This window comes from Leptonotus elevatus, chromosome 8 (assembly GCF_054856555.1).
Source record: "Leptonotus elevatus isolate MCC_2025b chromosome 8, RoL_Lele_1.0, whole genome shotgun sequence".
NCBI classification, from domain to species: Eukaryota; Metazoa; Chordata; class Actinopteri; order Syngnathiformes; family Syngnathidae; genus Leptonotus; species Leptonotus elevatus.
Genome location: NC_141246.1, coordinates 11,258,603 through 11,272,631, shown reverse-complemented (window position 1 = coordinate 11,272,631; position 14,029 = coordinate 11,258,603). Strand labels below are relative to the sequence as shown.

The window sequence follows — 14,029 nt, the reverse complement described above, 5'->3', positions numbered from 1 at the left end:
GGGCTTGCAGCTCGAGTGTATCTCCAACTTATTACTCTCAGGCAGAGATGATGTCGTAAAAGTCGACTTGAATACTTCAAGTTGAGATAAAATATGTCATGTACCAGGAACAAAACAAGGCTCTAAGGAGATTGTTTCCAGTGTTCAGCCTTAGGTCTGTGGTCGTGATGTTTTTGCTATTTATGGTCAATACGCTAATGCGCTACTAATGCTGCCTAAGATGTTTGCATGGAACTGTACACCTCGAATCGCAACCATCCCTTCAATTACAAAGCCTGGCCAATTAGTCACTGCTTGCATCATTCATTCAAGATGAATAAGCACCTCCATCACTGCTATTCCACTATTGAACTTTTATTTATGTATTTATTTATTTATTTATTATTATTTTATTTTTGTATTATTATTTTATTTGTGTATTATTTTTTTATTTTTTTATTATTATTTAATTTTTTATTATTATTATTATTATTATTTTTTTTTTTTTTATGTATTCATTTATTTACTGTGGTCTGTAACAACGCAGACAAAGAATAATCAGCAAAGCATCAATGTCATGTATCTAGCATGTACACAATCATGAACACATTATATAAACAACTATAATCAGAAGCTAAATTATTCAATGAAAACCAGCCACCATAACACTGCTGCTTTTCCGTGTCTTTTGATTGCCCTCCGGGAATCAATAACCCAAAAACGCCAAACGTATCATGTTAAATTCGAGACATTTTGAGCCCTCAATTTCATGAGTATCATTTTTTCCCCCTCATTTAAACCCTTACGTATATGATCTGACAAATGCATTGCACGGATAATACATTAGAGGGCAGTATCACCCAGCTGATGGCTTTTCCAGCGAACTTGCCCCATTTGAGAAAGGAGAGACACCTATACGTATTAATAGAGTGAAATGTTCTTTCTGATTTTTGGAAATACCCCGATATATTTGATATGTCTGTTTGTTATGATATTTTTTGACAGTTATAGATGTACGAATTTAAAGCATTGTGACCGGTTGTATCAAATGTGACACAAATCAAAAATAATACTTGGAAGCAGATTTTTTTTTTTTATCAGAATTTTCTGTTATATACTTAATGGTTCAGACTTTATAGGGATAAAGTAATTGATTGATGGATAGACAAGTCGTTACTATAAGGTAGTTCTGTGTTGTTGTTTTACTAGGGGTGACAAATACTAGTAATAAAATAACATTTAGCGCAATAGCTTAAATATATGACATTATGACCTAAAAACGTCCTTAAAAATCGAACTCGATGAGACTGCCAAGCAACACCATGATAGTGTGCCCCTTGGTGTTTTATTTGCCTTGGTGCTCAAGGTTGTTTTTAAGTGTGTGTGAGTGTGTGTTACAGCCCGGCCTCCCTCCCGTAGTGTGTGTCTGGTCACCACTATTTGGAGTGGGCTCAGTTGGAGTTACGAGTAGAACCTCATTAGCGGCTAAGCTTTGGCTAGTGCTCGTCCACTAAACGCACTTGAGGGCACAAAGGCGTGTGTTTCACTTGCGTTGGCCCATCTGTCACGTTGGCCCCAATATGAGACTTTTTCATGTGTGCGCATTCGTCTTGGTAAATCGAGGTAGAAAATAAATCAGTATAATAACGAGCCCCCCAAGTGTTGTTTAGCGCTTTTCATTGTATGCTATTTCTGATATAAAAAAAATAGATTGAAGCGCTCTCGTCACATCGTTGTATTCTTTTGTACTTCATGTTCCCTCTTGGTCCTCGCAAAGATAAAGCGATATCCATTGTCAGTTTCTGAACAGGTGTATTACATAACAAAATAAATACAAAAAATAATTAAATAATAAACCTAATGAATAAACTTTTAGAAGGATTTCCTCAGGTCATTGAATCGGTGGAGGCTGGTGTCTGTGGATCTCACTCTGCTTCGTTTGTCCTTCCTTCCTTTCCTCAGTCTCTCCTTTGGTCTCTTGAGGTCTCCCTGATTTTTTGGGATTTGTTGGAATTTATATGTTTCTGGAGTTGGTGAGGAATTCTGGTTGGTGGCCCGGTGGGTGGTGTCTGGCCGGTGCTGGATTTCACTTTCCTTTGTTTTCTTTGGTCCCCTCGGGTCTCCTGACGGCGGTGTTCGGTTTAGGTGAACGGTATGGGATTTTTTCTAATAGGATTTTGGTGAGCTAACGAATACACGCACGCACGCACGCACGCACGCACATACACATACTCACAAAAAGAAGAAGAAAAAAATAGCAATGATGATGACATTACCGAATGAACAATACTGAGCTCTTTTAAAAAAAAAGAAAAGAAAAAAAAAGAAAAAAAAAAAGAAGGATTTCCTACACACACAAAATGCAAGAACAAGACGTTTGATTGTGTAGTTGGCGTATTACTGAGAAGTTTGACATCAGTGTTGATGAAAGCTTTAAGGTTATATCTGGTTATTATAGAATATTACATATGGACCTGGAACAATGTCCTCTGCACGATGCCAAACACAATGTCAATGTATGTGTTCAACAGCTCTTAACATACCAACTCTTGTTATGGTTTATGATCGTGACAAAACCCCCTTACAGTCGTAGTTTTAATAGCTCGGCTCAGCAGGAGAAAGGTTAATTACCACATCCGGCTGCACGCACACACGTACGCACTCAGTGGGAAGCGCGCAAGTCGATCAAAGACGCTGCTCCGTGTGTGTGTGTGTGTGTCATATAAAGATGTAATCTAGCATCTGTTTGTCCTCGTTTCCCTCCTTACCGGGCTGGAGCCTTGCTTGCCGTCACTTTTGCCAAAAAATTCGATCTGAGCGCCTATTGTGGCATGTCAAATGTCAAAAATTCCCCTCGGATCACATTTCTTACACTTTGATAGCATGTGCGAATTGGGCAGGTCTCAAAAAGTGGGGCGCAATTTAAGAAGAAATGACAACTGAGAGGACTGAGTTGTGAAGTGGGTGTGACTGAGTGAAATGATTGCTGTTTTGTTGCCTTGGTGCCAAACACGCACACACATACTCTCACGCATACATATACACGATGAAAACGCAAAGAATTTGTAACAAATGTCCAATCATGAACCTTTTTTCAATGTCTCGTAAGTCTTTCCGCTGTAATCTTATTTGTCTTTTCTTCTCCGCGCTCACTCCATCTCCCGTCTAGACGTCTTCAGCAGCAGGTGCCGAAACTGGGAAGGGTGAGAAAAATGGGGTGAGGAGGAGAGAGAGGGTGGCAAGGGAGGAAAGGAGCCAAGGGGATAAGGAAGACTGAGCGAGAGACACAGAGAGATTAATAGATCAAGCGGCGAGGCGTATGATGAAAGTTTAGGGAAGAACGGAAAGAGAAAGAGCAAGAAAAGGAGCGAAGGATGTGAGGTCAGGCTAAGGTAGGCTTGAAGTGGAGAGAAAGGGGGAGGTGGTTCGCGAGAGGCTGTTTTGAAGCAAAGGGGGAGAATCCGGTCCTGCAGGTAGGGACGGAAGAACATAGGATGAGATGGGAAGAAAGGTGCAAAGTGAGGAAGGGGAAGAGGGACGAGAAGTAGTCTGAGGTAAATGTCTGCGCTAAGAATCATGGATGGATAGTTTGAAGGATGATTTATTTTTTTATTATTTTTTTTTTTTTTTATGGGATCAGGTAGCGGGGCTGAGAGGTTGGGACGATAAAGCCATAGATCATACCTATACACTGTATGTGTGCGTGTACTGCTTGTATGTAGGTGTAGTTACTCTCACTAGAGGACGTTTTTCACCAGTGGAATGACAGCAAGTGCTATAGAATTAATACACGCAGTTCAAAGTTCAACCCTCCCCGAAAAGGTGTTTTGGTGCTTAAGAGGTTGCAGAGGCAATTTGTGAAAAAAAGTGTTTTGCCCTTCCTGACTGCTGTTTAACAGATCGACCATTTTGTGTTTTCATCTAACGACAGCTCTCCAGCAAATTCCGTCAAACTGGTAATTTTCTGCAAAGAGACCAACAGACGCTGGTAAAAATATAACCTTCTTCTAGGTGGTAATTACTCCACATCAAAAGTGATTGGTTGCATTATTCATCAGTATTACTCAGAGTGATCAAAGGTGCTTTTTTAAACCACTTCAAAGTCTTCATATTTACTTGGAGCATCTTTTGTGTTGCATCCATGAAAAATCAAATAAGGCAACATTATAGCCCTCGTGATTACAAACACTGCTAAATTTGTACTCAGTTCCGTCCACTTGAGTCCAACACTGCTAAATTTGTACTCAGTTCCGTCCACTTGAGTCCAAATATTCCTAAACTGTACCAAAACGAGGTGATAGACATCTCAACTGCTTGTGCTGCAGCAGCTCTGCACAAATGTCAGCTTGACTTCATTCTTAGTGGAATCTAAATATTATATTGCAAGGCTAAAATTAACTTTTTTTTTCTTTCTTTTTTTTCTCTTTTTTTTTTTCTTTTTTTTTGCGGAGCAGTTTTGCTAATAAATGACCTCTTTGAGTTCAATTTCAATTATTACATTCCACAATTACAAAATCGACATAATCGTCAACAAAAATAAAAGATTATTGACAATAATTTTGAGCCGTTTATTTTAAAATGACTCATTTAAAAAATCTTGTTTGGTCCAAAAGGAACTTGCATAATTATAGTGTTCCAAAGAAATGTATTTGCCTTAATATTGTTTGCATGTTCAAAGTAGCACTAAGGAACTTTTCAACCTTAAAGCAACACTAAATGCGATTAGAACCTTCATAGTCATATGTTCATAATTCTGCTGATGAAACATTAACTTACAGCTAGATTAATGAAACTTTTGTCATGGCCTGAGGGGGTCTGTATCATTTTTATTGGCACTAAACAACTTTGACACACACAAAAAACCTACAAACGGCTTTACGGCATACGTCCTTTCCCCAGTCGTTCCAGACGCTAGTCCAGTCAAACGATTACTGTTAGCATGCAGAAGCTACAAAACACCCCAAGAAACAAAGATTTTTGTCTGAGGCGACAATAATAATGATGATTAAAAAGCCTACCTGGATGTGGTTAAAAGCAAAGTGCAGGTGAAGCGAGGCGGAAGACGGGGATTTCCAAACGACGCTGCCTTTGCGGGGACTTGGTCCTTTTAGAAGGTAGCTTTCCATGCTCAAATAAAAAAATAATTATGCTAACGTTAGCTATTGGAAAATTGCGTGGTAGCAATAAATAGCCATCAGCTTGATAGTTCACCTTTCCAGACTGACCCGACCAGCCACGCAACGCTCAACGGTTGTGTTCTTTCTTGTTTACGAATGCTTGTGAACGTATCGCAGGAAGGGAGGGAATGGGGGGTAGCGCAGCCGTTTGTGTGTACAATAAAGAACCACGGTCAAAACCACCGTCTGCTGTTAGCATACTTGATCAACGTTACAGTGCTGTATAATGAAAAAATAGAAAATAGCCACTTTAAACAATGTAATTCAGCCCAGCCCAACTGCGGACACGATGATATGCGCTTGGCCTCATGGGAAATGTGGTTCTTTCAAGGGAAATTCAAGGGAAAACAATACCGCTTTTGTCCAAAGGTGCCGCCATAATCAACGAAAACCAAATGCTCATTTGTGCTACCTTAAATGATCTTTGTGCAGTTTGTCACTTTTTTTACTCATGACTGCCACCTCTGGCCCAAAGCGTAATTGCAGCATCTGTGTCAGGCACGTTCATGGTGCGCGTGCGAGTATGGCACGTGTCCGCTACTCCGCGGGGACGCGCATGACATCACCATCCACCACTCCACCCCTCCCCTCCCCAAAGAAACTGTGGCGTGTGCGGGTCCGCACACTCTACTATAAAGGAAAGATAAAAGCTGATAGGTGCTGTCAGAGTAAAACAGTCAGGGCTCTTCGTACTCATCTGGACATTGATAGAGCATGCATTATGTAGAAAAAGCTTTAATATGACCTTTTTAAAAAGCACAATGCACCTTTAATAAAATATTTTCAGAACTCTTCTGATGAAACATTGACTTAAAACTGGCCTGAGGGGGTCTGTATCATCTTTACTGGCACTAAGCAACTTTGAGGAGGGTGGTAGGAACACTGCCACATAAAAAAAAACTGCAAATGTGCTGAATGCTTTATGCCATACATCCCTTTCCCCATTTGTTACCAAGACAGAAGTCAATTTGAATGTCGACGGGCGATTACTGCTTTCCTGGCAGAGGCTGCAAAACAACTGAAAAGTTTTGTCTGAGGATCAAAAAAGAAAAATTTAAGAAGAATAGAATAGAAAAGAATAGTCAAGGATCAACATTGGCCCGGCTTTCACTCGCTGGCGTGAGCTAACAAACAACGCAATGTGCTTGTCCTTATGGGAAATTTGGTCTTCCTTCAGGCATAACAATAACGCTTTTGTCCATAATCAATGTAAACGTAAGTTCTTTAGTGTTGCTTTAAACATTTGCACCAAAAAACAAATGATTGTCCTAATCGTGATGTCAAATATTACCAAATTGTGATTAATACTTTCTTCATAATCGAGCAGCCCCATTTGAGGAGCAACGTTTTGGCAGGTTATGCCATCGGCCAAAAGCAATCAAAACAATAAAAATATGACAATATAACAAATGAACAATTAGTTAAGTTTTTTATATAATCAACAGTGTTGTATTCCTTAAGTATACATTATGCGTAGCAGCAACTTTTCTTGTTCAGAAACATTTTCAATTTAATGAAGATGCACCACAACTTAGACCTGCTTTTACTTGTTCTGTTATCACTCAGTCCTGCTATAGTATGCAACCAAAACAGATTTAACGCATTGTTGTTGTGGTGACGACCTCCTGCAGGTGTCCCACATAGCTTCCTGCACTATCTGCAATTGAGTAAATATACTACACTGTGCTCTATGAAAAAAACATGTTCAACAGTGCATGAGACATATATTGCATTTTCATTAAAAAAAATAAAAATAAACATAATCATGTCAAGCTCCACTCAATGAATACAACTTGTCTCTCCTCAAATAAAAGCCATACTTCCATAAACCCCAGATACTCTCTGCAGTTGATTAAATGAGAAAAGGGAAATTTAATTATTCCATCCGTATTGGTACCATGAAATGATTTGAGGTAAAAAGTAGAAGGACATTGACGGTTATGTCATCAACTCAATCTAATTTTTCGGCCTTTGAAATGAAAGTTCATTTGTGCTGTTGTCATTTCCACGGTGACATTTCCCGCCACCGATGCAGACTGACCCCCGTCAGACTCCTCACCCGCTCGAGTCCAAGTAATCCTAAGGGCTAATGGTTTGGAGAAATTAAATATAAGCATCTTGACCGGTCATTTTTGCCTGTTTTAATTAAATGTACGTATATTCTCAACCGGTGACGAATTTAGGGCAGCTGCATCAATGATGAGAGAGGAAAAAGAGAGAGAAGCGATAGATAGAAAATGGGTCACTTTGGTGCAGGGACTGTGAGGCTTCATTAGGAAACCCTTTGCAGTCATTCTGGGGCTTCTTCTAATTCTGCTTAGCATTCCTGCACTGCTGGGACTGCAATTTCAGACTCAAATTTCTAACCTCATCTAAAAATTAAAAATAAACACACACACACACGCGCAAAAAAACAAAGAGTAAGACAGAAGAAGGTGCCAGATGGTGCCGATGTCACTCAATAACACCTGGGTGACATATTTGCCACATCTTTTCTATTAATTCACTGAAATGGATTCTCACCTGCCAAGGTGCAAGAAATGTCAGGTGTTTCTTTGCAAGTTAGTGTGTCAGAATTGCGGAACGGTGAGAGAACAGGTAAAAAAAAGTACATTTACTGTTCTGTAATTCTGCAATACAATATAGCAACTGTAACAAGCAAAGCTCTGTCACTTTCCCCTCTTATACTTAATTTGCACCTCCTCATTTGCACCCTTTATCTGCCTTCCTGGGTGTCATTCCATTACACTTGTTCATTATTCTTGCATGGCGTCTGGATTGTAGACACTTTCTTTAATGTCTCCCACTAACTCACTCTTTCATTTCTTTGGCCTCCAGCTCAGTAATGTCGAATATGTCTTAAAAAATAGGACACCACTGAGTAATTTATTGCCATACCAAATGATAATTCTCAATTGTCACCATATCTATGACTCGGGGGGCCACCCTGAGCACATCTGCTCAATCCTTTTCATTTCATTGGAATTTATACGCAATTATTACGTAAAGACATGACATGCTTTCACACAAAAAAAATCTTTGGACTTCATGTTGCACTTTTTGCAGGCACAATTTGTGATGTCGCTTACTATATCTTACCAATGCTAAATGTGGACAAGGTGTATGAAACCTAATGTTGAAACAAGTGAATGGATTGCCATTCTTTTTGTTCATTGTGTTATATTTTAATCTTTAGTAAGATCCAAAGATTAAATGCGTTGGCACATGTGCACTTATGGACGTTTACTGCACATTAGCTAACATTAGCTAAACAGCAGAAATGCTAACAAGTAGAAACTGTTTGAATTTGCTTACGGTACAAGTATAGGCATTCTGATTTCGGGCTCAAGGTCTACAAACGTCCTTGTGTGTGTGACACTACAATAAAATACATTCATATTGTCTCTAGACTTTTAATAAGTAAACATTTTGGCCTTAAAGAAGACAGAATGATAATCAACGTAAAGGACATGGCAACCGTTTTTCACCTCAAGATCAGCAGTCTTCGACTAATGTGGTCTAAAAGTGTTTTTCATCTGTACATGGATGTAATGTACATCCAATTTGTTGCGATTTCAAAACAATTTATTACCAGATGAAATCTCACTTCATCACAGCTCTGCTTTCTGAATGGTCAACTCTAAGTCAACATAAGATTGTCTCTGTTGTTGTTGATATTTAAAAATAATTCTTAATCTCACCGCCAACAATGTGCTCCCAGTCCCGAGTCAGCCTGTAGCTAGCATGAGCAGCTAGCAGTGATACTGAAATACCACACCATCATAACTCTCGGACTACTGACAACTCAAATATACCCCCGGGGGTTCTCGATGCTACATTATGAAGTCATCCATCCGTCCATGTTGTTATACTCCAGCGTCACGGGAAGCTGAAGCCTGTCCCAGCTGACATCGGGTGAAAAGCAAACTACACCCTGGACTACCTCGCCACTCAATCACAGGGCACATATAGAAAGATAACCACTTCACACACTGAGTGAAAACCAAACCCAAGTCAGGAGAGGGAATCACTGCACCGTCAGTGACCTTAAATTATTTAGCCATTGAGGCTAAATTCATTTCACGACTTGGAAATGACCATGAGAGGCCACAAGTAATTCAGACCAGGTTGCCTAAATTGCTGCCGAAGGTTAACATTAAACTAAGGGACTGTGCTGGCAAAAAAATATAGAAGCTGATGTGATTTTACACCTGTTGCTAATTGCACCGCTAAAGTTCAGTGTATGACCATTTGTCTTTTGTAAATACTTTAATTCCCCAAACTGGTGAAATCTGTTAGTTAGCCCATAATACAAACACAACCTGTCTATAAAGGAACAGTCCCTTCCCTGTTAAGTGTGTGAAAAAAAAATCCAAACTTACTAAGCCTTGCTTGAAAAGACAGCACATCTGCTGCCCTGCTTGCCCACTTTCCTTGATGTTGAGGCCAGTTGACAGAACCCTAAGAAGAATGTTTCACACATGCTGAGTGACTGAAGATCTGCTGATTTGACCTGCTTGGGGTTACATAGCAAAACAGTTTTTCTGGGACACTGCTTTGCATAAATACATAGAATTAACTTTTGTAGGTTTTTACTTGTCATTTCAGTGAATGTTTTCATAAGGGGTTTCCCGCGGGGGATTCCCGATGGGGAATCAAAGCTTAAAACAACAACAACCTTAGAGCAGTCGTAATAAACAATTATTTTGCACACACAATTTGGAAAAGGAAATCAAGCACATATTCTTCCATTAAAACTGATCCGCCGGTACGTTATTTTAAAGACAATGAAGTAGGCAATATAAAGTTACCATAGCAATGAGCAAGATGCTGTTTTTGGTTTTAGTGCCAAATTATTTTGAAGCAGTATTTTCAGGTCAGTTCACAGCATACTTTAAAGTACTTCACTTCATATCACAGGTAAATCCCACGATTCAAAGGGGAGTCACAGGTTCTTTTGATGGGGATTGGGCCGGATGAGAAAGGGCTTAAATGACTACATATTATTACTTGAAACAGTTTTTTTAGGCTTCCACCGTGAGAGAAAGTGGAAACTACAAAAACACAACTTTTTGCACAGGTTGTGTAAACTATAAAGGCCCGCTTCGACACAAGCTCCCAAATGTTCTACTTTCTCCTCTTCCAAACAAGGCTGCTGATGTCTGCTGATTACTTCTGTTGGCCCAGCATTGGTCTGATTAACAAGGTGGTTTTCCACCTGGGAACTAGTGAAAGCTAAGAAAACAAAAACTGTAAACATTTTTACATATTTTATGTAGAGCTGGTTGAAATTGAGGTTGATCTAACTGGGAGGGAAATATATCTATGAATTAATGTATAATAAAGTTACAGGCTCAAAATGTCTCCATCATTAAAAATAAAAATACAAAATTATATATATATATATATATATATATATATGATTTTGGTATTTTTGGGAATTAATTTGCATATGTCTGTCTGTTGCCAGACTGCAAAAGAGCCATATGTATTGTTATTAAATGATAAATTGGTAAAATAAACTTATTATATCATATGTCATATTTTAATCATATAAAAAGTTGTATCGGATTTTGTATTGCATTATTTATTTATTTGTTTGTTTGTTATATATTAAAGGGGTAGTCAACCCCTCAAAACATTTTTGATAATATGTTTTATGCAGCCCCACTAGTCTAAATACGACATTCTGGCTAATTTTGCATTAGTGGAATATGAGTTAAGCAGTAAAATCCAGCAGTTATTATCAATAGCACAAGGCGGCCATTTTACCACTTGCTGCCAAGTGGAAATGACATCACAGTTGCTCAGTTCTCAGGTGACAACCAATCACCTTAGCCAATCATCTTTTCCCACCTGCTCAGCTTCAGAAAACAGGTGGGAAAAAAATAAAAAAATTAAAAATAAAAAAAGAGCAATGACGATGACATGTCATATCGGTAAAATTACCGAATGAACAATACTGAGCTCTCCAGAAAAAAGAAAAGGAAAAAAAAGTATGAAAGGTGCTATTGAAATAAAGATTTGCTTGATTGATTGATTGATTGATTGATTGATTGATTGATTGATTGATTGATTGATTGATTGATTGATTGATTGATTGATTGATTGATTGATTGATTGATTGACGATGCTGGCCACCTCTGCTAAAATCTGCTACATAGCTAAACAGCTCATTCAATTCTACCCCTGAAATGAAATCATCATATAATATAATCAATATTTGGTTACATTTTAGTGCTTTCTGAATCTGCATTATTTTAGGAAGGTAACAATATGGTATATTATATTTAGTTAACTGTATTGCTCATATTAGCATGTCTCCCTCACACTTTTGAGGTTGGGGGTTCGATCCGGGCTCCGGCCTTCTTGTGTGGAATTTCAATGCTCTCCGGGTACTCTTTCCACTTTCCAAAAACATGCACGTTAGTTTAACTGAGGAATCTTCTGTCTAACTGTCAGCTGGCATCGGCCTCAGCTCACCCATAACCCTAATGAAGATAAGCAGTGTAGAAAATGGATAAATATTGTACTGAGAAGCCAGATGTAGATAAAAGTTCCACTTCTGATTCAGTGGTTATCATCACACAGTTATTTGCCATCACTGACACTGGTAAACCTTTGTAATGACATCACGGGACACACACACAAAAGACCATTACATAAGAAAACTACACTTGGAGAGGGTCTTCTTCATATTTTCCATCAAATGTTTGGCTGGCTGTAACATTTTTGTCAACATTTGACTTTTGAGGTTCAACTGTAGTGTTCAATAAACTCTTTTCTGACATTAATCACAACTGAACATCATTAAAACTTCAAATTCAACACTTTGATAGTACAAGTGCTTGAATTTCCTCATTCCGTGCACTTGTCACTCAAATGTCACATCTAACTTCATCATTTGAAATTGTGACCCCAAAATAAAGTCAGAAATGCTACACACTGATGGCAAGTGTCTTAGTTCTAATTTGCACAGTAGTCCCTCTTGATCTTTACATCAGCCAGTAATATATGCTGCCATCATCTTCTGCCCTTATTTAGTAAATCGGTCACAAGCAGAAATGGAGAAATGGTGTAACAGCATAGCCTAGTGGTGGATATGGGTTATGACACCTTGCTGGAGTTGCAAATGAAACATGATTGTGCTCACTCAAATTGGATGAAGTTGTTTGGAGGTACATGTCAATTGATTTTACGATTTTATGTTAGCACATCTGCCTCACAGTTGTGGGGTTCTGGGTTCAAATCTCTTCTCTGGCTGTCCTGTGTGGACTTTCTATGTTCTACCTCTCTTGCGTGGATTTTCTTCTGGTGCTCCAGTTTTCTCTCAGGCCCTTTACAAAACAAAAAGCTGACATCTTGGAATTTCTGTGCAAATGGTTGATCTATACGTGCCCTCCAGGGTGTAGCCCGCCTCTCGCCCAAAGTCAGCTGAAATAAGCTCTCGCTCACCGTGTCCCTAATGAGGACAAGCAGTATAGACTATGAATGGATTTGATGGATGTATAAGACCACACAAAAAGTTCCTAGTCAGGACAGCTCCATTTTTGAATGTTTTAACACCCTGCACAGATGACGCCAGCGGGGCGATTTTAATTGCAAACCACCAGAGAGTCCACATTTTGAATGTGCAAATGCACACGGCGCCTCGCTGCTGACGTCGCACGCACTCCCGTGTCAGTATTCACATGTGTGTCCTAATGCAACCCTTTGATCCGTCAGAATGTGTGCTTATCATACGGAGGTGCAGCATGCTTTTCCCACACTGACTTTGCTGCCCACGCGCGCGCACATATGCGCAGGCTGGCAAGAAGAGGCCATCCTTTTAAAAGCCTTAAAAGACCCCCCCAGTGCGAGAGCTGAACCAGGGCTGCCCGTTTGACCCATGTGCTTTTAGAACTCGGCTGTAGCAGTTTAACTCAGGATGCACGCCGGCTACTGCCGTCCAAACGGCGTGGCATAAACACCCCTCGCAAACACAAACAAATGCGCGTGCGGGTAGCCTACTCGCACGCACGCGCACGCACACCCACCCACCCATGTGATCACCAGAGGGAACTCAGCCCAAAGCCCGAGTTGATTTTAAGAGTGTTGAATTTTGAAAGGCGAAGGCTCTCGTTTCTAATCTCCTCATCCCTTTCCCACCCCTTCCCACTCTCCCTCTGTGTTGCAGGAGAATTCTGGGGAGATTTCTGACTCTTTCAATCCTCAAAGATGAAGCAGCACCGGGGACCTGTTCACTGAGGCGGGTAAGAGCTCACTGCTTCCGTGACCTCCAAATGCAAACGTTTTCACATGAAGCCTCGATTGCTGGATTGCAGTTGGATGTAGGTTGCTTGAGGTTTTTTTTGTTTCTGATTTTGCAGTGCATAAGCAAAGAGAGGATTTGGGCCATGGGAAAGTAAAATGGGGTACACACATACTGATTTTTAACATCTCTTGAGAGGCCCCACGTATTTATTGTCTCCATAACACAGCACGCCACATATAAAACATCTGACAATGGCGAGGGTGCGCCGATGTCTGTCATAGTTCCAAGCCTGACCTGTGAGAGGGCAGCATGGTGCCACAGGGAAGACTTCCAAAAAATACAAAGCTGGAAAAACTAGTAGTAGAAGAAGAAATAGAAGATAGGCTTACTTTTAGCTTATGTGCTAATTACATTGTGGCTGATAACTAATTTATTTAGCTGTGTAGGGAATCTTTCCCTCCCTATCAGCTAGATCGGGGTCACCAACAATGGAGCCTGCAGGCACCAGGCCTGTTCTGAAAATAGCTAATATGTGATGGGACATTGTGATTTCCTAGGATTGTTGTAGAAGTGGTCATTTGGAAATGCAAACACATGCAGAGATTCATCTGATTGTTTA

The 14,029-nt window shown here is 39.8% G+C and overlaps 1 protein-coding gene across 25 annotated transcripts in view; it reads left to right on the top strand.

Annotated features, from left to right (window-relative positions):
• The window catches only part of LOC147169749 (receptor-type tyrosine-protein phosphatase delta-like), a 192,452-nt gene that overhangs the window by 44,873 nt on the left and 133,550 nt on the right, over positions 1-14,029 (top strand). For all 25 annotated transcript variants that reach the window (XM_086082825.1, XM_086082812.1, XM_086082827.1 and 22 more), the window contains exon 4: positions 13,333-13,408. The gene's annotated coding sequence lies outside the window, so the exon portion shown is untranslated. The remainder of the gene's footprint in view (positions 1-13,332; positions 13,409-14,029) is intronic.